This window comes from Eumetopias jubatus, unplaced genomic scaffold, assembly GCF_037043125.1.
Source record: "Eumetopias jubatus isolate StellerSeaLion01/CBP00866 unplaced genomic scaffold, mEumJub1_p1.0 scaffold_3, whole genome shotgun sequence".
Taxonomy (NCBI): domain Eukaryota; kingdom Metazoa; phylum Chordata; class Mammalia; order Carnivora; family Otariidae; genus Eumetopias; species Eumetopias jubatus.
In genome coordinates, this window is record NW_028274809.1 from 113,764,824 (window position 1) to 113,789,173 (window position 24,350).

Genomic DNA, 24,350 nt, shown 5'->3' on the forward strand with positions numbered 1-24,350 from the left:
AGAGTGTCTATGTTTCTAACAAGCTCCAGGAGAGACACCTGGGCTGCTGGTCTGTGGACCTCACTTTGAGTCCAAGGTCATAGGCCCTGGTAAGGAAAGTCAATAGTATTTTAAGGTCATTAACCAGGAGAATAATATGATCTGGGGGTCCACAGCATTGGGAGGTCAGTAGGTCTTAAATTCTGTTTGTTCCTGAGTTTGAGCTGCTACTAGACAACCAGATCTGCTACAAGCTGTACATGTGAGCCTGGAGATCAGGTGACATGGGAGCTGGACACAGGAGAGCCTCCAAAGGACACTGCCATCCTGGAGAGCATGCAGCCCTTGGCAGCCCTGCCCAAAGGAGTTGCTCCTACTCCCCCTTTGAAAGTACTTTCTAAATGCCAAAGCTTTAAATACATAATCTCATTTCATTTTCACAGGAATCATATTGCTTAGGTGGCACCATTTCCAGTCCACAGATGAGGAAATGGAGGGCAAAGAACAGTGATCAGGAACTGCGTGGCAGGGTTCATATTCAGATCTTGGTCTATCTGCCAACAAAACCCATATTCCAACCACCATGTTACAGTGCTGACCACCCAGGGAACATTCTGAAATCCGCAGGCAGTTAGTAATGAACTGCCCAGCACATACTCACAGAGTCCCAAATGAAGGCCGTCTTTGACTTGCCCGGGGCCAGTGGCTTCTAATACAAAAGCTCCTCTGAATCCTACGGGTCTGCTGGTATCAGAGAGTTCTACAAGGATTCACTTCAGTTTTTTAAGTACAACTTAACTATTCTAAAACTAAAAATTAAGAAAATATATTCAAAGAGACCGCAGCCAACATACAAATCATTGGAAACCACCCAGGTCTCAACTGCCAGGTTAGTGTGTTTTAACGTGGACTTCAAAAATTAATCTCCTGCCATCTTAATTTTAAAATATCCTGAAATTGCAAAGCAAAACATTTTTAAACTTTTGAAATTTGTAATAGTTGATCTGTATGAATCCAGATTTTTCTCAAAAATGTGTCACAAATAACATAGGTAAGTGAGATGTTGGCTTGTGTATATGTCAGCCAAAGCCATCTATGCCTCCCATTAAAATGTTTGTATTTGTCAGAAAAGCCTCATTGTTTTTGTTGACCAGTTTACAATAATTTATAAAATAACTTATACTACTAAAAGGTGGCCTTTTTTTCTACTTTGTATACTGCCTCTTCATAAGATTTTGTTGGCAGTAAGATTCCCTTACTTAAAGAGAGCCCTGCCTGCCTGTGGGTCCTGTCTGAGCCCTGAGGCTCTGGCAGAGTGACCTGCCCTGCCCCTCATGGGGATGGCCTGGGCCTTGGCAATCTTTGTTAAGAAGGTCTGCCATTTCCCTGGCGTGGGCAGCATGTCAGGGGAAAATACCTCAGCATTTCCGTGTTTGTTGGTGCTACCAGCCCTGGTCTGGCCCTACCATAAAAAAGGGACAGCCCCAGAGCTCAGTAGGCCTGCCCCATCCCGCCCTGCATTCCTTCTTTCCAGTGTTGTTGACAATGATAATGCTTGGCACTGACACACCAAGGACACTCCAACCTCCCAGCTTCTTCCCACTTTCCTAAGCACTGCGAGGGCATCAGGAAGATCAGAGAACAGACACAAAGACATGCTGTCCACCACCTTCTTAAACTGCAAACTACTCTCAACTCAAGAGGAAGGGGTGCCTAACTCTTGCAGCTCCTGAATTTGGGTTTACCCTAAGGGAGATGACCTGCCACAGTAGAGAAGCTTGAAGGGCCTGTACCGCACAAAACAATGATGCTCCAACGTGGGCAATGTGCAAATGAGAGAGGCATCTGCATTCATGCACAGGTGGAGCTGGAAGCAAAGGAAAATTCCCCACAGCCTAAGAACTGCAAAGACCTGCAGCCTGAGACAGAGCCAGCTTACTGCCAGCTCTGTCAACTCCTGGTAAAGCAACAGTGAGCGAGCTACGTAAACTGTACTTCATGTTTGCAGGCAGTGAAACAAAGGTGATCAGCACTTGCTTTGCAGGGTTGCTGCTGGAATTAGAAATACTATGCATTAAGTTTTTGATGAGTGACTGGCATTCTATAAATGGCAAGCTGGTTAGTTTATCTTTTTAACTCTGAAAAGGTTGTGAGATTGTGGTGTAAGGCCCACAGGCGAGTTGCCTCCAAATGTGCCACTTTCGAATGCAGGTTATTTCAAGCTGAGGACAATCAAGTCCTGAAAGATTCAGGAAGAAACTTTGAACTTCCCCCTAAATGCCTGAAAGAATTTAGGAAAATTTTTCCTCACCAACTGTAGAAAGTGAGGGATCCTTTCCCTAATATGAAAGTTGGGGCCACACAGCCAGGGAGAGAGACAGGAGGAACTTGGGTTTAGGTGACAAGTCCTCCCAGGGTTTGCATAGAGGCTTGCAAGTGTCCACCACCCATTCACGTTAATATACCTGGGGCCTGGAGAAGCCTCAGCAAGACACTGGCCTTGCCTCAAAGCCTCAGCTCCGCATACATGAACGGTTCAACTTTGATGTTGTCAAGGCGGAAGAACTTGGGCCTTAAAGGTTAAAACCTTAAAGGTTTTTCTAGCTAGACTAAGAATCAGATGACATGAGACAGATTAACAGGGGGGAATCAATTTCCTTTCATGCATACAGGGAATCCACACAGACATGGAAATTCTAAAGACAATCAGACAAAATGAGGTGTACGTGTCATTCTGAACTAAGGAGAAGGGGATTAGGGAATTCAAAGGAAGAAATGCAATTCACAGGAAGATGAAAAAAAGTAAATGTTTGTTCAATAAATGTTTGCTGGGCCATCCAGAAACAATAGGACACAGGGAGGACTTTGTTCAAACAGACCTTGTTGCATTTCTTCCTGTCCGCCATATCTAGTTCATATTAAAGTATAGTTATCCATGGTGAGAGCTCTCTTCCTGGAGCAGGTCCTCTATCTAAATTCTTTTAGGCATTTATCTATTTCTTCCACATTGCCTAATTTGTTGGCGTATGATTGCTTATAATATTCTCTTATAATTGTTCGTATTTCTGTGGTGTTGGTTGTGATTTCTCCCTTTCATTCATGATTTTATTTATGTGGGTCCTTTCTCTTCTCTTTTTGATAAGTCTGGCTAGGGGTTTATCAATTCTTTTAATTCTTTCAAAGAACCAGCTCCTAGTTTTGTTGATCTCTTCTACTGCTGTTTTTTGTTTTTATTTCTAGATCATTGATTTCTGCTCTAATCTTAATTATTTCCCTTCTCCTGCTGGATTTAGGTTTTATTTGCTGTTCTTTTTCCAGCTCCTTTGGGTGTAGGGTTAGTTGTGTATTTGAAACTTTTCTTGCTTCTTGAGGAAGGCCTATATTGTTATAAAATACTCTCCTCTTAGGACCGTCTTTGCTGTATCCCAAAGGTATTGGACTATCATGTTTTCATTTTCATTTGCTTCCATGTATTTTTTTTAAAGATTTTTATTTATTTATTTAACAGATATAGAGAGAGAGCACAGTAGGCAGAGCAGCAGGCAGTGAGAGAGGGAGAAGCAGGCTCTCTGCTGAGCAGGGAGTCCGATGCGGGGCTCCATCCCAGGACCCTGAGATCATGACCTGAGCCGAAGGCAGACGCTTAATGACTGAGCCACCCAGGTGCCCCTCCATGTATTTTTTTTAATTTAATTTAGTTTTATTATGTTATGTTAGTCACCATACAATACATCATTAGTTTTTGATGTAGTGTTCCACAATTCATTGTTTTTGTATAACACCCAGTGCTCCATGCAGAACGTGCCCTCTTTAATACCCATCACTGCGCTAAGCCATCCCCCGAACCCCCTCCCCTCTAAAACCCTCAGTTTGTTTCTCAGAGTCCATAGTCTCTCATGGTTCCTCTCCCCCTCTGATTCCCCCCCTTCATTTTTCCCTTCCTTCTCCTAAGGTACTCCATGCTGTACCATAAGGAATATGATATGGACATAACCATATGATAATTGACTTTCTCTGCTTGACTTATTTCACTTAGCTTAATCTCCTCCAGTCTCATTCATGTTGATGTAGAAGTTGGGTATTCATCCTTTCTGATGGCTGAGTAACATTCCATTGTATATAGGGATCACATCTTCTTTATCCATTCATCTGTTGAAGGGCATCTCGGCTCTTTCCACAGTTTGGCTATTGCAGACATTGCTGCTATGAACATTGGGGTGCATATGGTCCTTTTTTCACTACATCTGTGTCTTTGGGGTAAATTGCTGGGTCATGGGGTAGCTCTATTTTTAATTTTTTGAGGAACCTCCACACTGTTTTCCAAAGTGGCTGTACCAACTTGCATTCCCACCAACAGTGTAAGAGGGTTCCCCTTTCTCCACAACCTCTCCAACATTTGTTGTTTCTTGCCTTGTCAATTTTTGCCATTCTGACTGGTGTAAGGTGGTATCTCAATGTGGTTTTGATTTGAATTTCCCTCATGGCTAATGATGATGAACATTTTTTCATGTGTCTGTTAGCCATTTGTCTGTCTTCTTTGGAGAAGTGTCTGTTCATGTCTTCTGCCCATTTTTTGACTTGATTATTTGTTTTTTGGGGTGTTGAGTTTGAGAAGTTCTTTAAGATCTTGGAAATCAGTGCTTTGTCTGTAGTGTCATTTGCAAATATATTCTCCCATTCTATGGGTTGCCTCTTTGTTTTGTTGACTGTTTCCTTTGCTGTGCAGAAGCTTTTTATCTTGATGAAGTCCCAAAAGTTCATTTTTGCTTTTTTAACTGTTCTTTAATTTTCTGGTGAGCCCATTCATTCTTTAGCCTCCATGTGTCTGTGGTCTTTCCAAATTTTTTCTTGTGGTTGACTTCAAGTTTCATAGCATTGTGGTCTGAAAATATACATGGTATTATTTCAATCTTTTTGTAGCAGTCAAGGCCTGATTTATGACTCAGTATGTGGCCTATTCTGGAGAATATTCCATGTGTACTTGAAAAGAATGTGTATTCTGCTGCTTTAGGGTGAAATGCTCCGACTATATCTGTTAAGTCCATCTGAGACATTCTCTTTTTAGTCCTTATTTGATTTTTCTAGTTTTACTTATGTGAATAGCGCTATGATGAATGTCTTTAAAATGAGTAGATGTTTTTTCCTCTCAATTATTTTATTGTAACATGTTTTTCTAAGGTGGCATTACTAGGTCAAAGGGTTTGAGTGGCTTTTCAGCTTTGGTTACATTATCAGGCTGCTTTTCAAAATGATTGTGCCTAATTATGTCTGACCCTTGAACCTACATTGGGTCCCCCACCTGAGGCAGAACACAGCCAAGATGATGCTCCAAAGAGACCATGGTGTGCAAATAATCCTTGCCAGCTGGGCCTTCTCTTCTGTTAACTACCTCTGCACCAGGCATCAGGGACTCAATGTGAGCTTGGTTCATTCTGTTTTGAGGCATGTAGCTTCTCAACCTAGCTCTTTGGTGAAAGGAGGAAAATAAAATTGTTTAAGTGTCTGTAATGTGAAAAGCCCTGTTTCCTTTTTACAAAAAAAAAGGAGGTCATTCTCATCCCCATTTCTGAAAATGAAAACACTGAAGTTCATGGATATTTCATAACTTGCCACAGGCCCCAGAAGCAGCAAAGGACTGGGTGGAAATCTGTTAGTCAAGCTAATCTGAATCCATTTCAACTCTCTATTGCTCCACAAAGGGCTGAAAAGGATGATGCTCATGCCGAAGGTGGTGACAAGGGAAGGAGAAGCAGGTGTGTTGGTGGTGTCAGGCAACCTTAGCAGTTGGGACAGAATGAGATGTGTCTCCCAGTTAGGAATCACTGGCTATAGCACTGATTTCCAGACCCTTCATCTTTTGCCTTGACTTTTATCTCATCTTACGGGCCATGATAAACAGGGAAAATGTATGAAAGATGGGACATTCTGAACTGCGCTTTGGAACTTCTCTAGGGGCAGGGATTTGCTGAAATTGCTTATGGACTTCTAAAACTCTTTTTATTTTTATTTTTTCAAACCAGCTAAAACCATCAGTAGATCAGTTTCTTATGAAAGACTATAAATCTTGACTCTTCTACTTTTACATGAATAAGTTTTAAGACTGGAGCTGCAGTGTGATATAAGACATAAAGTCCAATAACAAAGGGTAAATAACTCATGTCAAAGAAAATCAGACACTATGTTCTCTCCCAGCACCAACCCTGCCCTCGTCCCCTTTATCAAATGCCATGGATTTCCCTGCTTTGGTTGTTATTCAAGCTATTCTTGAAAAGCTTAGTGTGTATGGAGAATCTGTGGAAGAAACAAAGAAATGGAGAAATTATAGAAAAATAAGCAGCTTGGGGGAGTTGCCAAGAGATGAAAATTCCCAGACAGACAGTGTGGTACTAGCACAAAAACAGACACATAGATCAATGGGACAGAACTAAAAGTCCAGAAATAAACCCATAGCTCTATGGTCAATTAATATATGACAAAGGAGGCAAGAATATCCAATGGGAAAATGACAGTCTTCAACAAATGGTGTTAGGAAAACTGGACAAGCCACATGCAAAAGAATGAAATTGGACCACTTTCTTACACCATACACAAAAATAAATTCAAAATGGATTAAAGACCTAAATGTGAGACCTAAAACCATACAAATCATAGAAGAGAACACAGGCAGTAATTTCTCTGACATGAGCCATAGCAACATTATTCGAGATATGTCTCCTGAGGCAAGGGAAACAAAAGCAAAAAGAAACTATTGGGTCTACATCAAAATAGAAAGCTTCTGCACAGTGAAATAAATAATCAACAAAACAAAAAGACAACCTACTGAATGGGAGAATATAGTAAATGACATATCCGATAAGGGGTTAGTATTCAAAATATATAAAGAATTTATACAACTGAACACCCAAAAACCAAATAATCCAATTTAAAAGTTGGCAGAAGATGTGAACAGACATTTCTGCAAAGAAAAGATACAGGTAATCAACAGACACATGACAAGATGCTCAACATCACTCATCAAAGAAATGCAAATCAAAACTGCAATAAGATATCACCTCACATCTATCAGAATGGCTAAAATCAAAAACATAAGAAACAACAAGTGTTGGAGAGGATGTGGAGAAAAAGGAACCCTCTTGCCCTGTTGGTGGGAATGCAAACTGGTACAGCTGTTGTGGAAAACAATATGGAGTTTCCTTAAAAAATTATAGAATTACTATATGATACAGTGATTCCACTAATAGGTGTTTACCCAAAGAACCCAAAACACTAATTCAAAAATATATATGCACCCCTATGTTTATTGCAGCATTATTTACAATAGCCGAAAATGGATGTAACCCAAATAATATCCCTCAAACGATGAATGGATAAAGATATATACATACAATGGAATGTTACTCAGCCATAAAAAAAAGAATGAAATCTTGCCATTTGCAACAACATGGATGGATCTAGAAGATATAATGCTAAGCGAAGTAAGTCGGTCAGAGAAAGACAAACACCATATGATCTCACTCATATGTGGAATTTAAGAAACAAAACAAAACGAAAAAAGAGGCAGACAAACAAACAAAAGAAACAGACTCAGATACAGAGAACAAACTTGTGGTTAACCAGATGAGAGGTGGCTGAGGGGATGGATGAAACAGGTGAAGGGGATTAAGAGTACACCTACTGTGATGAGCACTAAGTAATGTTCAGAATTGTTGACTCACTATATTGTACACCTGAAATTAATATACTGTATGTTAATTATACTGGAATTTTAAAAATAAATTAAAAAAAAATTCCCAGACAGCAGTGGCCTGCCTTCAGAGATAGAGATAAAAAATTCTCAATAGACTTCTTACTTTTAATATCCAAAATATTTTAGAACACAGAGTATAATGGCTCTGTTGAGGGTAAGGCCTTGAATAGAGGAGAGAAGACAGAGGTCTGACCCAAATGTCCCAGGCTTCCTGGCTGTGGGATAGACACACGTGATCATCTCCCAGGCACAGTAGGCCATGCTGGAGCAGCTCAGAGAACAGGACCTGCAGTCCTGGAAACAGAGATGTTGCTAACCAGCAGCATCTCAACCACAGGCTGAAAACACCAATGTTTGAATTTAAAAAGAGTCTTCTTCTGTATTCAGAGGAATTAACACTCACAAGGAGAAAATTTTGATCACCCTGGATGTACCCAGGAGGGTAGATGAGTGAAGGGATTGAATATAACCCATCCACTGCCCCAACACGCAGTTGGCTCCTGACCTTGAAAATGCTCTCCTGGCTTTGTGCTTCTCCTGTTCTGGTCCTCTAAAAGATGAAGGCAAGGAAGGGAGCCCCTGGGTGCCATCAAAGGCAAGAAGATGTGTGGGGACAGCAACAAAAGAAAACAGGAGATTTCTCTTCCCTTTCTTTCATACTGCTACCTCAAGAGAGATTAGCCTTCATTTCCAAGCTCATTCTGGGCTAAGGACCAGAGTGAGCACCAGCCTTCAGCAGAGTTATTGCCCATCTCTAGCCAAAAGCAAGACCAGCAAAGTCAGAGGCTGGCTTTGCTCCAATTCAGCCTCCTTCTGGAGTGGAGATTTCTTTCTAGGAGTAGGAAATAAACATACAACTCTTAAAATTCAGGGACTTGTCCCTGCCTTATGAGGAAAGTAGTTCAAAGCAAGCTCTGCCCCTTACTAGCTAGATAACCCTCGACAAGTTTCTTATCCTCCTCAACTTCAGTTTTCTCATCTCTAAGATGTGGACAGTGACAGGACCCACCTCACAGATTGGTGGTAGGGCTGGGTAGATGAACAAAGCTTTCAGAACAGCACTTGGCACATGGAAAGTGTTGACAAATGTTAACCATTACTATTTTATTTGGTCCATAATAAGAATTCAATTAGATAAGCATTTTTATTATGATAAATAATAAACCTGATGTTTATTGAGAATCTGATGTATATAAGGCATTTTTCTAGATACACCGGGCTTGCCCTCCAGAGACCACGAGGCTGACATGAGTGTAGTAAGAAGAACACTCAGCAGATTGTGGTGAATGCTCTTTTTTTTTAAGTACAGGAATGGGCTATGGAAACACAAGGGAGGAAGAGTCCAGGAGGGACCTTGAAAATCTTTGTGGACAACTTGACAGTTAAGCTGGACCTTGAAGTTAGAATTCTATAGTTGGAAATGGTGGAAGCAGATGGAATTTTCCAGGCAGAGACAGCATATACCAGGGCCTGGAAGCTGGGGAGGGAGTATGTTCAGGGAATCATGCTTTGATGCAGGGTGCAAGCCCTGAGCACATTCAGTGGGACATATGGAGGTGTACTCAACAAGGCAGGACCTGCGTCCAAGGGAGTTGGTTTGAGAATGGGTTTTGCTACTTACTGGGACCTTAGGTGAATTATTTAATATCTGATCTTCTGACTATTCAGATGTAAAATGGGTGCTATAACACCTTCACCTTACCAGGTGATTGCAAAGACCAAATGCTTGGCTGTGTTTAAGAAGCACTGTATAAACTGTAAAGCATTACGCAAACATTGGTAATGTCTCTGTTGTGTGCTCTCCCAAGGAAGGCAGGAGCAGGTGGCCTTCTGGGAATCCATTGCAACAGTGAGGAGAGGAGAGAAACCACCTGGGCCTACTCAAGCTGTGAGCATTTCCAGCTGCTGTGGGACACTCCCATTCACTGCCATTACCCCAAACTCTGGTGCTGGTCCATGAGGCAAAGCTGTGAGCAGCCTATGTTTGTAACTGGAATTTCCATGCTGGCTTAGAGTCCTCAGTATCAGTGCACACATATAGAAGACAGAAAACCCTGGAAGAAACTCGGGTCAAGTGCTTTGCACTCAAATGGATTTTAAGTTTGTTTTCTCCTTGTCCTTAGAACATATTATTTATTTTTTTAAAAAAAGGTTCTAGCAAAAGATATTACTTCAGAAGAGCAAAAGTCTTTTTTTTTTTTTACATCTATCCTGCATATTTGATTTGATTTTCACAGGTGGGGGTTGGGACAGAGGAAGACTGATACTCCAGAAGTTTGTGGCTTTAATGAAGTCAATTACAGATTTAGAATTGAAACCTGGGTCTATTAAATAACTTTCTTTCCCAATCCCTTAGCCCCTACTTGCAAAGGTGAAATATCAGTGATCTTTATAGAAAATCTACCTTATAGAAAAGTAGAATAATAGAAAAAAGCATAGGATTTGAAGTCAGAAGACTTGAATTCTGAGCCCTGGTTCTCCCACTCACTAGTCTGTATTTTGATCTCCTAGTTGCCAAGAAGCCCTAGTTTTCACCTTTAAAAATGGGGATGGGAATACCCAGGACACTAAGGTGTTGAAAGTTTAAGATAACATACATGAATGCACAACAAATAAAATGCCTGGTCAATGATGGATACTAAATAAATTTTGTTAGCTGTGGATTCTAATTTTAAACAAGTAACCAGCAAGTCTGTATCCATTGCTAAGCACTCGGGACACGAAGGAGAAACAACAGTCCCCTTCTCTGGCTGAAATGGATTCTTGACATTCTATCAGAAAAATCACCAACAAGGGGAAGAATTAGTCATCATTAACCGCTCCTGATGGGTTTAGTCAGGAAACTTCTGATCTAAGCCGGCAGTTACTGGTCTCTACAGCCAGACGGCATTCACTCCTGAATAGGACATGATTACATTCAGCTTTTCTGAAGTGAGGAACGAGCAAAGTATAGTTTAAAATGCAAAGTTGTAAAATATGACAGCAGAACACTGAGCAGTGAGAAGCAGGAGCTGCCTGTATCAGCCTTGTTCTTTCTGCTCAGGGAACATATAACCTAACAAAGGACGTGGAAACAGCCATAAAACAGTGAGAGGGAAATGTGTTACGCTGCAAGATTACCGCTTACCAAGTGGAAGTATAAATCGATTTAAGTCTCTACCTATTGGAAGACTTCATACTGTGGGTGGAGCTTGGATGGGCCTTCAAGAACATTGAGTACAGAGGCAGGGCAAGATGAATAAACACCTCACAGTGGGCAGGATTTATTCCCTGTTGAGGAACAAAGGAACATGTGAGATAAGGTTGGACAGGGGAGTAGGGGCCATATTATAATGAGTCTAAGGCAAAAGGCAAAGGAGTACCTCCTTGATGCAGCAGCAGGGAGTCCTCTCAAGTTCTTGGCAAGGCAGAAAACTACATTTTGGGAAAATAGCATGAGGCCTGAAGCAATACCCTCTAGGCTTCCAGCCTGGTTTGGAAGAGGGTAGTGTATATTGGTTGATTTCCTTTCAGCCTGTGCCTTCAGACTAACTTCTATATGAAAGGTCCCTGTGGTGCAGATTTTCTACGCAAGAGCAGAAGAAAAGCAGTAGGGATGTGTGTGTTTGTGTGTACCGGTGTGTTGGAGGTAAGAAAGGATGGAAGAGAATGGTGAGATGAGGGAAAAGGTACACAGGGAATGGTGAGGGGCATAGGGAGGAAGGGAAGGGAACATCTTCACCACCTGTACTGTCAGCCCTCTGGGAGCACAATGCCATGCACACAGTAGATATGTGGCAGAGATAGCTAGAGGGAGCCACCAAAGAGCCATGCTCCCCTTCAGAATGAAGAGCTGTTGCCCAACCAGGTATTTCATTTCCCAGGCCTCTTGCTGCTAGATGGAAACATGGAAGTGAGTCTGGGCCACCAAGAGTGGGCTGACATGAGTAGCCCATGGCACCCTCCTAAGAAATCTTCCTGCTCTCTCTTCCTCCTTCCCCTATTTGGTTGTTGACACACAGGGCGAGGCCACATGGCAGAGCCTCCTTCACCCAGGTTCCGGAACTACTGTAAGGAAATCCCCTCCCTCCCACCCTAACTCTTGCCTCCCACCCTGGACTTCACACGAGAAATCAACTTCAGTCATGCTAAACCATGGAAGCTTGGGGATTTAGCAAACACAGAAGGAAGGTTTTGATAAATCTTTTGAACTGGTATGAATTTAACCAAATTTTTTGTGCCTGTGGAGTTTTATATGTATGTTTTATAATGTCTGTTTATATAGCTGTCCTTCTAGCTAAGTCTAGCTAGAAGGAGGGTTAAAGCATCGACCTTCCTGAGAGCTCAGCCTGTATGTTAAATTAAAATAAAATGTGAACTTGGAGGGCTCCAGGGTCTCAATCACCACCATGGGGATTGCCCAAGGTAGCTGGGTTTAGCTTCCAAAGTTATTTAAATAATTTCTGATAATTTTCTTAAAGTCTGATCTCTAAGACTTTTTACAAGATGGCAAGTCAGAAAAATTATGTGGCATAAGATTTTGAATTGCCAATCATACTTTAAAGCACTTATAGGCCAGGGGAAGTCTCCTTGGATCCTTCTCTATCCAGCATTCTTTTAGAGAGAACAAGTCATCCATGAATTCAAACTCTAAATTAAGCATTAAAGGTGATTATTGAGCAAGATACTTCCACACAGCAAAAACGTTTCTGGGAAATCATATAAAAGGCAGAAAAGATCATTTTTACCCCTTTCGACACAAAGAATCAAGGGTTCATGGCCCTTGAGGTCCCACAAATGGTTCAAATTAATGAGAAGTCAGAAAACCATCTCTAGCCCTTTATAGAGAAAATCATTCATGCTCATTCTTTTTAAGCCAAACTACCTACCCAGCCTTTTTTTCTCCAACTCTTTACCAAAAATCACCATGGTAGGGCATTCTTGTGAGGTACCATCCAAAGTAAATTATTCTTACTTGACTTCTCTGGCACAGAAGGAACAGGAAGAAAGCATTCTAGACATAAGGATTAGAAAGACAAATCAAAGAAACAATGAGGTATTTATAAATACCAGAAATTAAAGGAAATTAGTGTCAGGCCTAATAAGTATCAGGAATTTTGGTTAATAGCACCCAGCACAACCCTGGTGCAAAATCAGCTCTTAATAAATATTAATACCTTGCATCCCCTTCCTATCTTGCTTGGTTTCATAAGACTTTCACGTGACAATTTGTGAGGTAAAGGGACACGAGATGGTCCACCAGAAATCTGTATTCTCCTAAAACTTGAGTCAGGAGAATCCTAGAAGCTGGAGCTGAAAGATACCCCAAAGTGACTTCCTTGAGCTCACACAGTTTATTAGAGGAGGAGGAGAGCCTGGACCACAGGTCTCTTGATTGGGCTTTCCAGAATGACAAGGAACCAAGAGACAATGGACAAAGACATCTTTGGAATCATGTACTCCTACATGCTGTGTCTCCTCCTCCTTGGGCGCATCCCTTAGTTTCTCTGACCCTCAGCTTCCCATCAGTAAAAATGGCATGTTAATATGTATGGTGTAGAAAAGTTGGGAAGATGGGTGGGAACATAGAGCACCTGGCACACCTTCATACAGTGTGGCTGTTACCAGGAAGAGGAGGAAACATTGAGGAGGTGGTAGACAGATGCAAACATTGCAAGGCTGGGGAATCTGAGTAACTGATTGATGTTCCAAACTATTTTTGGAGCTCCAAATCAATGTCCCAAGTGAGTGTGTCCTGGTTTTATGGAAAAGGTTCATCTACTAGAGCCACTTGAGAAGGAAGAATTGCTTTATCCCTCACAATTCTCCCTTATTTCCCCCTCCTATTGAAATGAAAATGTCAGGTTCAAGATTCTTATGCAAAGAAGAGAATCAAGTCAGATTCCACACCCTATGCCAGCTTCTCTGGCAGAAGCAGAGTCCAGGCCTTCCCCATTTACCAGCCCAAAGTGACTCAACTTTCCTCAGGGCCTCTCCACCCACTGCAGGGCGGGCCTTGAGTCAGGGCTTCAGCACAGCTGCTCATGTTCCCTGTGCAGGACCTGTTCTGGTCACTATGGAAAGATAGAAAAGATGGAGACAATGTCCCCATTCTCAGGTACACACACACACAGCAAAACTATTACTGCTAAAACAGAAACTTGGGCCCTGACTTCCTGTGGCCACACATGGAGTCACTTCCTGCAGGTTGTGCCACTTTTTCTTACCCTGTTGTATCGGTGCCTCATTTCTCTTTCCTGGTTTCATTCATTCCATTCAGTCCAGCCTTCCCTGACTGGTGTTGTGGGTGAGTCCCAGAATGCAGGAAGGAATGCATGGGCCCTACCTGCAGAGGGCTCACATTTCCTATAGAAACCCCCATGTGCCATTCTGTGTGGGCATTTCCACATTCATCCTGCACAATCATGACATAAGTAGGTTGTTCATATCTTCATTTTATTTTTTTAAAGATTTTTAGATTAAAGATTTTTTTAAAGATCTTTTTAAAGATTAAATAAATCTTTTTTAAAGATTTATTTATTTATTTTTAAAGAGAGAATGTGCATAGGGGTTAGGGGCAGAGGGAGAGGGAGAATCCCAAGCCAACTCCCTGCTGAGCATGGAGCCCAAAGTGGGTCTTGATCCCACAACCATGAGATTATAACCTGAGCCGGAATCAAGAGTCCGACACTTAACTGACTGAGCCACCCAGGCACACCCATTCATATTCCCATTTTACAGCAAAGGAAAATGAGTCTTGGAGAATCTGTCACATACCCATGGCTAACAAGCAGCAGAGTCAGATTTAGACCTAAGGCTCTGAACCTGAAGACTGTGGCCTCCTCATTCTCCAACACTTACTCACCTTGGATGACTCAGATGACAAATAAAAAGGGGGAGAGTCAGAAAGTTGGATTCAAAACTGAGGTGTTGGTGAGCTTAGAAATGGTTTTATCACTGTTGTCAATTTCAAGGGTGATAAAGGAGTAATGGCAAGAATACTTAGCATTTGTTGGTGGCAGTTACGATGTGCCAGGCACTCTATCTTCTAAGTGCTCTGTAGGTGGTATCTCATTTAATCCTTGCTATGATCAGGTAAGGAGGTATTATGGTCCCAGTTTTATTTCTGGGAAGACTGAAGTTCAGAAAACAATCAGCCTATGATGTCTATGATCTCACAGCAAGCTTAGTGACAGAGATGGGACTGAAACTCAAGATGTAGAGAATGCCAAAGCTAGTGCTCTGAACTACTCCAGCATACTGCTCCTTCTGTGGGAGAAGGCAGAAGCTGAAGGGAGGGCATCACACTTCCAAAAAGTTTGCTTACACATTGGCACCTACACCTGACTAAATGGATACAGAGAAGCAGTATATACAGCATAGGATGGTGCAAAACACGATTTTAAAACACCAGCAGCTGGGGCGCCTGGGTGGCTCTGCCGGTTAAGTGTCTGCCTTCGGCTCAGGTCATGAAGTCCTGGGATCGAGCCACGGGAAGCCTGCTTCTCCCTCTCCCACTCCCCCTGCTTGTGTTCCCTCTCTCACTGTGTCTCTTCTTTGACAAATAAATAAAAAATAAAATCTTTTAAAAAAAATAAAAAATAAAACACCAGCTGCTGGGCCTGCCCGTCCAGTCACCACTGATAAGCAGAAAGAATCACACCCCCTGACGGTTTATCTGATTTTACCGGTGATGTTTCCTATTTCTGGCAATATGGCTGATATAAATTGTCTAAAATCCTTAAGATGACTAAAACAGAACAACTTTTTAATGCAAGGTTGATCTTTAAACAGAAGGATGTGGGGGGCAGGGTGGGGAAGGGTAATTTCCAGGTGCCATAAACTAAGAGGGAACTGAAAACTGGAGTGGTGAGTGCTTCAGCGGAGGCTGTGGCTGCCCTCAGGCAAGGGTGTTCCCAGGCCCCCGGGAGCTTGAACGGAAGACAAGACTGACTCCTCACAAAGGAGGGTCATTGGACTGTGAACACTGCCTAAAGACAATACTTAGTTCCAAACCCCTCTTCACAAGAGGGGTGCGTTAAGAGAAACCCACAGGCACAGGCTGTTGGGAAAGAAAGCTTATCGGCTCTAGGCACTGGATGAAAAGAAAAGTTTCTTTTAGAATTTAGAACTCCAGGCTTTCTCTTCAAGTAGAGGTGGGGCTTGGCTACTTATATTATCACAGTAACCCCAAGCCACAATATTATAATAAGTTGGCTGCAAAACTGGTCTGGAAGGACTTTCACAATGAAGCCAGAAAAGATTCTCATGGAGGAAAAAAGCCCCACTAAACACAAACTCATAAGCAAAAGGGACAAAACACACAAGGAAACAGCCAACAGTGAATGAAAGTCAGCAAACAGGAAAAAAAAAAAGCAAAATTAGAGCTGTAAGTACTTGGGATAATAGAATGGCAATATGAAAGAGAATGTAAAAAGTATGTTCCTTTCTTCCCATTCAGTTTTCCCTCCCTTCCCCTATGATCCTCTGCACTGTTTCTTATATTCCACATATGAGTGAGACCATATGAGAGGGAGACAAGCCATGAGAGACTCTTAACTATAGGAAACCAACTGAGGGTTGCTGGAGGGGAGCTGGGTGGGGGGATGGGGTAACTGGGTGATGGGCATTAAGGAGGGCACATGATGTAATGAGCACTGGGTGTTATATGCAACTGATGAATCACTGAACTCTACATCTGAAAGTAATGATGTACTATATGTTGGCTAATTGAATTTAAATTAAAAAACAGTATGTTGAACTATTTAAAAATTTAAAAGAATGAGTCAAATTTCTAAAAAAAAGAACAAGATCTTATTTAAAAATCAGTGTGGGGAATGGGGGAGAAGATTATGAAGAAGTACCAGATAGAACTTTCAGAAATGAAAAACATAGTATTTTAATTAACAGTTCAATGAACAGGTTAAAAATAATGGAACACAGACAGCTAAAGTCCTGAATTGATAAATGGGAGCTTATCAATGACAGTCATTAACTGTCATTAAATGGGAGCATATTTGAATTGAAAGGTACATCTGAGGAAACTACACTGAATGCTGCAGCAGAGAGAAATAGATAAAAAATATGCCAATAATGTTAGAGACATGGAAACTAGAATGAAATAGTCCATTACACTAACACTCACTGCAGGAGAATATAGGCAAGGGGCCATAGTCCAGAGATATTGGCAGAGAAATTCAAAAAGTTTAAGTCTCAAACAGTATAAATAGTTATAAATACACACACACACGGAATATTACGTGACAACACGGATGGACCTACAAGGTATTATACTAAGTGAAATAAGTCAGACTGAGAAAGACAAATACCATATGATTTCACATATATGTGGAATCTTAAAAAAAAAGTGAGTAAACAAGCAGCAAGAATCATACCTATAAATACAGAGAACAGACTCTTGGTTGCCAGAGGCGAGGGGCTGGGGGGATGAACAAAATGGGTGAAGGGGAGTAGGAGTTACAGGCTTCCAGTTTTGGAATGAAATAAGCCACCAGAATGAAAGGTACAGCATAGGGAATACAGTCAATGATACTGTAATAGTGTTGTCTGGTGACAGATGGGAGCCACACTTGTGATAAGCACAGCATAATATACAGAATTCGTGAATCACTGTGTCATACACCTGAAAGTAATGTAACATTGTGTGTCAACTATACTCAAATTAAAAAAAAAAAAAAACTTTTTAAAAAACAGTATAAGTAGAAATGCAAAAGTCTTGGGCGCCTGGGTGGCTCAGTTGGTTAAGCGACTGTCTTCGGCTCAGGTCATGATCCTGGAGTCCCGGGATCGAGTCCCGCATCGGGCTCCCTGCTCAGCGAGGAGCCTGCTTCTCCCTCTGACCCTTTTCCCTCTCGTGCTCTCTATCTCTCATTCTCTCTCTCTCTCAGATGAATAAATAAAATCTTTAAAGAAAAAAAATTAAAAAAAAAAGAAATGCAAAAGTCTTGTTTTTGGTTTTTTTTTTAAGATTTTATTTAGTTACTCGACAGAAAGACACAGCAAGAGAGGGAACACAAGCAGGGGGAGTGGGAGAGGGAGAAGCCGGCTTCCCGCTGAGCAGGGAACCTGATGCGGGGCTCCATCCCAGGAGCCTGGGATCATGACTTGAGCCTAAGGCAGACGCCCAGCGACTGAGCCACGCAGGCACCCCAGAAATGCAAAAGTTTTTAATGAGTGGTCGGTCACCTGGGTGGCTCAGTCGCTTGAGCGGCTGCCTTCAGCTCAGGTCATGATCCCGGAGTCCTGGGATCCAGTCCCAGGTCGGTCTCCCTGCTCCGCGGGGAGCCCGCTTCTCCATCTGCCTGTTCTGCCTGCCGCTCCCCCTGCTTGTACTCTCTTCTCTGACAAATAAATAAGTAAAATATTTTTTTTAAGTTTTTAATGGACTAAAAAGTGAAGAAAAGAGGAAGCACATTTTTTTTAATGTATTTATTTCAGAGAGAGAGCGTGGGTGGGGAGGCGCAGAGGGAGAAGAGAATCTTAAGCCGACTCCCCATTGGGTGCAGAGCCCAGTGCAGGCTCCACGTGGGGCTCCACCCCAGGACCCTGAGATTATGACCTGAACTGAAACCAAGAGTTGGTCGCTCAATTGACTGCACCACCCAGGCGCCCCAGAGGAAGCACAATTTTTTTTAAAAGATTTTACTTACTTATTTGACAAGGAGAGACTGCGAGAGAGGGAACACAAGCAGGGGGAGTGGGAGAGGGAGAAGCAGGCTTCCTGCGGAGCAGGGAGCCTAGTGCGGGGCTGGACGGAGGGCTCGACTGGGAACATGACCTGAGCCGAAGGCAGACGCTTAACGACTGAGGCCCCCAGGCGCCCCTGAGGAAGCACATTTTAATAAAAATTGCAACAGGCACACTTCAAAACTGTAATCAACTGCTTTATTGACCAGATATATCTCTGTTCCCCTACACTAAAGATGAATTTCCGTTTTTGTCATCAGCAGGACATACTTTAAGTGTAGTAGAACGGTCAAGGAGTAGGAAATTTGAGTAGAGGGAAGCTCTATGAAAGCAAACATGGGCGGCGGGAGGAAGGTAGGGAAGGAAGGTAGGGAAGGTGAGCCCTTGGAGGAAAAAGTATTAGAAGAAAGCCTAAGGCATTTCTGAGCAGAGGGAGGGGCTTTCTCTGAAGGTTCTGCTGAGACTGGGTGTAAGGAAAGAATAAAGCAATGTGTAGGGAAGGATAAGTGAGGGAACAATAGCATGGTTTAAATAAAAATAAATCACACAGGGCGCCTGGGTGGCTCAGTCGTTCAGTGTCTGCCATAGGTTCAGGTCATGATCCCAGGGTCCTGGGATCGAGCCCCATGTCCAGCCCCACGTCCAGCTCCCTGCTCAGCAGGAAGCCTGCTTCTCTTTCTTCCACTCCCCCTGTTTGTGTTCCTCTCTTGCTGTGTTTCTGTCAAATAAATAAATAAAATCTTTAAAAATAAATAAATAAATAAAAATAAAAATAAATCACACATTTTCATTAGTATTTACCAAATCCTTATTGCTGGAAAAGTGGCTTTCCTCTTTGCCATACTTACTGTGTTTCCATTATGATTATTAATGGTCTTTATTCCTACATGTCCGTGGGAAAGTACTGGTGGTATTGCTGCTGACAGTTTTTAAAATGACTGATTCACCCTCAACTTGCACCCCTATTTCACACTGGAGAAAGTGTAACTGTTTTCACTCAAGCTTTGTTATCAGCAAAATGAACCAGTGCAGTTTCCCACAGAAAGGGCACGTGGGCACAACTATTTGTCGTCGTAATGTCATTTTTCCTGTTCGGGCCATGAACATACAAGGTCAGTACTCACATTCAAGACTATCCACACGTTCCCTCCCCCCAAGTTCTTTCACTTTTTTTTCCCCAAAAATGGTTTTCTAATTTTAGAACAACTATTTGGTTAAGAACTGGTTTGCACTGCAAATTAATATAGAGTAATATTCTTGGAATAAACTATTTAAAAGTTATACTCAAATCTGCCCTTTATGTCCTGTCATCGGAGCATAGGCATGGGTGACATTCAGAGCTGTTGCACAGTCATCCAACAAGAGCAGAGATCCTGGTTTGATCCTTTTTAAATTCCCTAGGACAGATCATCTATGAGAATCACTTTAATAGCCCTTTTGACATTTTCAAATATCAAATATGCTCCGGTTTAATGACAGTGGAAATCCTGTACCTTAAAATCAGGAGTTCAATAAAATGGATCAAAGAAATGTTCTCATTACTTAGCCTTTGATTTTATATGTTCTAGTCCAATACTGACTTTTGTTCATTTAGCAAAAGTAATAAGCATGTATTTCAGGCATATCTAGCTCTTGTCCTATCATAAAAAAGCAAGACTATTTATCATCCTTGTCCCCAAAATGGCCTCTATAAAGATCTTTAATCATGTTTAAATGACTGCATATAAATATATTTCCACTTATATCACAAGGATTTCAGTAAGAGAAAGCATTTCTTTCTGAAATCAATTCACAGGTTGATCTGATCACTTTCATATGTAGAGTAACTGCTGCCATTTTGACACAGATTTTTTTGAGACATACATATTACCCATCATGACTCTTTTGCATGCCATATTAAGGGACATTTAGGCTTATATTCTACAAAATACACAATAATAGCTACATTGACAAGTGCTTACTACCTCCCAGACCCCGTGCTGATGCATTCCTGGGAGGTGAATATGTTGGTCCCATTCTACAGATGAGGAAAGAAAGGTTGCAAAAGGGTCCCCTGTGCAGGCAGCTCTGAACCTCCACTGAATATGCCTCTTCATAAAGCATGACAAATATGGTTCCAATTTCTGTATCTCAACCATTTAGGGCTAGAAAGAATTTATGTACAGCAAAATACAAAGAATCCAGAGAAGTACTTGAGGCTCTTTCCCATCTCACTGCAGACTATTAACTTGAGATGAGTATCATAAGCCTAAGATGGCTCACTATTTCTGTGTAATAAGCAGAGTCCCAACACACAGCCCAAGTGACTCTTGGGCATTTCCCTCATACACTTGAGTTCTGTATTAGTCTAGAGGACTGAACTGATAGGGGTGATGTGGAGCCTGGCAGAACTGTCTACATCAGAGCCTGCAGGAAGAAAATGCTAAAAACAGGAGGTCACTATCGCTTAAGTTAAGCCTAAGATAGGAGAATCAGGAAGTGCTGCAGCCCCTATGGGAAAACCCACTGGTTCTCTAAGGTTCACTCAACAAAGGATCATTATGCAGTTATTAAACTGTCTTAAATGCAGCCCAGGACAGTATTTCTACACAATATCCTCTCCTGCAGGGAGCATTGCATAGCAGTCTGGGTCAACTCAGATATCAGGATAGGCTGAACCATAAATTAATTTTCTATTCCCTGGCCATTCCTTGGGTTTGAAGCTTTTTTTTTTTTTAAGTTGAGAGTAGAGCAACGCACAAAAGAGTATTTTCTGCTGCGGATTTAAGGGGCTAAGAAATGGAGAGGAAAACCACTGTTGGTAAGCAATTATTCTTAAAAATTATGCAAATGTTTTACTTGTGAGCCCTCAAATGGGTTGGAACAGGGAAGCAATGTGTGAATGTCATCTAGAGGCGAGGTGCTGAAAGAAGTCTGACAGTGAGAAGAGGGAGGAGGGACACCTGATAAAGGCCTCTGTGGTTTATGCTTCCGTGTGTACCTGGGGGTGGCTGAGGGTGTGCCCAAGAGTGGGTTCCAGGAGACATATCTCTGTGGGTTGTTTGTTGAGGCAGATTCTCCCTATGCCTAAACTAGTGAGTTCTTAACTCTTAGGGTCACCACTTAATAGTTTTGAACTAAATAGGTAGTTAGAGCATGCTACAGTCAGCCTCTTTCCAAACACATGCCTTTGGTGAGTAGAAGGCTGAATCTCCCAGGGCTGTTACTAGGTGGCACTAAATGCTGGCCTCGCACACTGGTCCTGCCCGTGGGGTTGGATGGCACCCCTTCTGCAATGCTACATGTTTTTAATATTAACCCTGACCTCATTGTCCCTACAGAGGGGAAGGTGGGTCCACACTAGCTAGTACCATTCCCCAACAGATAACAAGGCTCACCACTGCCTCTGATGTTCAGGGAGCACCCTTCCCTGCCTGTGAGGCTCTGCTTTCTGACTCTTCACAGAGTATCCCCACCTGTCCTATGCTGCTGCTCAACCCTACTGTCCTCACACTCCTGCATCTTATTCCTGAGAACCTTCTGCCTATACCAGATTGACGATCATTGTTCCTCCCAGGAAATCCATCCTGTCTTGACAGTAAGTCCCAGACTCTTCCTCAGCTTGGCTTGATGCACTCGTGTCCTTTGCACTTTAGTTGGACAAGCAGACCAGACTTCTATCAACACACTCATGATGGCCACAAGCAATAATAACAGTTACAAATCCACCGAGGCTATCATTATGCACATTTTGCCATCTCTTGCTACTAATGTATAACAAGACACAATGTCCACATATGTTCCAGGTCCTCAAACTCACTCAAGGAAAGCTGAGGCTTGTTCTGATTTAACTTTACACCAGTGTTTGCTCTTTTGCTTACTAGCCTTGTTTCTATTTCCTCAAAACAAAATTTAAAGACAGCTCTTTAATCATATATTCTAGACTTCTTCAGGGAGTGACCATCTCCCAGAATCTAGTCTTTCCTCCCTTTTGAATTTGGACATTTGCTCTTCTTTGCCCTCTCCTGTGGAGTCTCCATCCCACACAAAAGGCCCACTGCTCTCCTGCCTCTCTAAGGTGGCAGTTGGCCCCCAGCCTCAAGGGAGAGCCTCCATACCTTCCCTGTCACGGGAAGTCAGTCCCTCTGACTGACCCTGCCTCAAACTGTCCACTATCAAAACAGTACCATGCCTATTTATTCAGGAAAAACTCATTGAACAAAAGGGTCTAAGATGCTCTACTAAGAATGGAGAAGGGTACAAAGAATTCTGTCCCTCAAATAACTGACAGACTAGTTTCTCAGGCCTTGACCGTGACAAGCTTACTATTTCTGACAAACTCACATTCAGAACTAAAAAGACTGCATGTGTTATCCTCCCAGAGACAATAGCTTTTTAAAAGACTTAGTATGACATATTTGACAAATGGCTTAAAAAGTTTCTAGTGAGAATCCTGAATTATAATGCTCGTAATGTGAACAGAAGTCAACAAAAAGAAAATGGACAAGCTGATAATTCTACTTCAAGTTCAAGCTTTCTACAAAGTTGCACTATGAAGTAAAAACAATGAGTTTGAGCCCCACATTGGGTTTAGATTTAACTTAAAACAACAACAACAACAACAACAAGGAGCGCCTGGCTGGCTCATTTGGTAGAACATGCAACTCTTGATCTCGGGGTCATGAGTTAACTTAAGAAAAATAATAATCATTTAAAAACAAATAAATAAAAAGAATCTTAAAGAAAAAAACCACAATGATAATTCTACACTTGATCTTAGCCAAAAGGCCAAGAGCCGATCAACACAATGATAATTCTAATGAGGTTAGCCAAGAAGTAAATGGCAAAAAATGTGAATCATCTAAGAAAACCATTTCAAATCTGGCTTTTTATATATTACCCTTAATGATGAATTGCATGCTATGCGTTGCCTTGATGTATTAGCTAATAAATGCATGAAGATACCATTAGTGATATTATTTAAAGTGAAAAGTTACTTTATCTTTAATTAATTTAATTTAATTCATGTGTTTATAGCATACTTCATGTATTAGCACTATATTATCTATACATCATAATTAATTAATATACATACATTGTGGTCTGTTGCACAAAACTGTTTTAGTGATAGTGGTGTGAGATCACAAGACATTAGAAGAACACAGGCTGGGACCATGGGGAGTCTATTTGGTTCATAAACTCTTGAAGATGAAATTTATCCCTTCCCCTGGCATTGCCCTGTCAGGCTTAGTGGGCCTTCAAAATTTGTACCAGAATGCTTCTGACAGCATCAAATAATTAAAAATAGCTTCTGAAGGAAGCTTCTGAAGGATCAAAGTCCAGTTCTAAACAGTGGAAAACAAAACTGCGTGCCCACCTCTCTTCTTTTTAACTTACATTTAAATAACCTGCTAAGCCCATTGGGTGAGTTACCTGTATGCCTGTTTGGCCTCCTTTTCTGTTCAAACCAGAAACAACCTAAACTGGATCTGTTGGCCTGTCACTGAGAACAGCATGATACCTGGTGAGCTAAAACAGAAGTCCATGATGTTCGCTTCCACAGCACATGATTGGAACAACATGGAGAAGAATGTCATGGCCCCAGCACAAGGATGACACACAAATTCATGAAGTGTTCCATGTTAAAAAAAAAAAAAAGAAGTCCATGTATTGAGCAACGTTTCTCCAAGTTTAACGGATACAACTGAGTAACTTCATTCAACAGTTTAAACAACTTGGGGGTTAAACAATGATATTGTCTACAGCTACGTTATAAGACACTATATAAAATCAACATGAACAGACATTTTTCCAAAGAAGACATCCAAATGGCCAACGGACACATGAAAAAGTACTCAACATCGCTCGGCATCAGGGAAATCCAAATCAAAACCTCAATGAGATACCACCTCACACCAGTCAGAATGGCTAAAATCAACAAGTCAGGAAACAACAGATG

The 24,350-nt window shown here is 41.7% G+C and overlaps 1 non-coding gene across 1 annotated transcript; it reads left to right on the forward strand.

Annotated features, from left to right (window-relative positions):
• The first annotated feature begins 23,936 nt into the window (after positions 1 to 23,936).
• On the forward strand, positions 23,937 to 24,038 carry LOC114213265 (U6 spliceosomal RNA). The gene has a single exon (XR_003610179.1). It is a non-coding gene; the product is annotated as a U6 spliceosomal RNA (small nuclear RNA).
• The last annotated feature ends 312 nt before the right edge of the window (positions 24,039 to 24,350 follow it).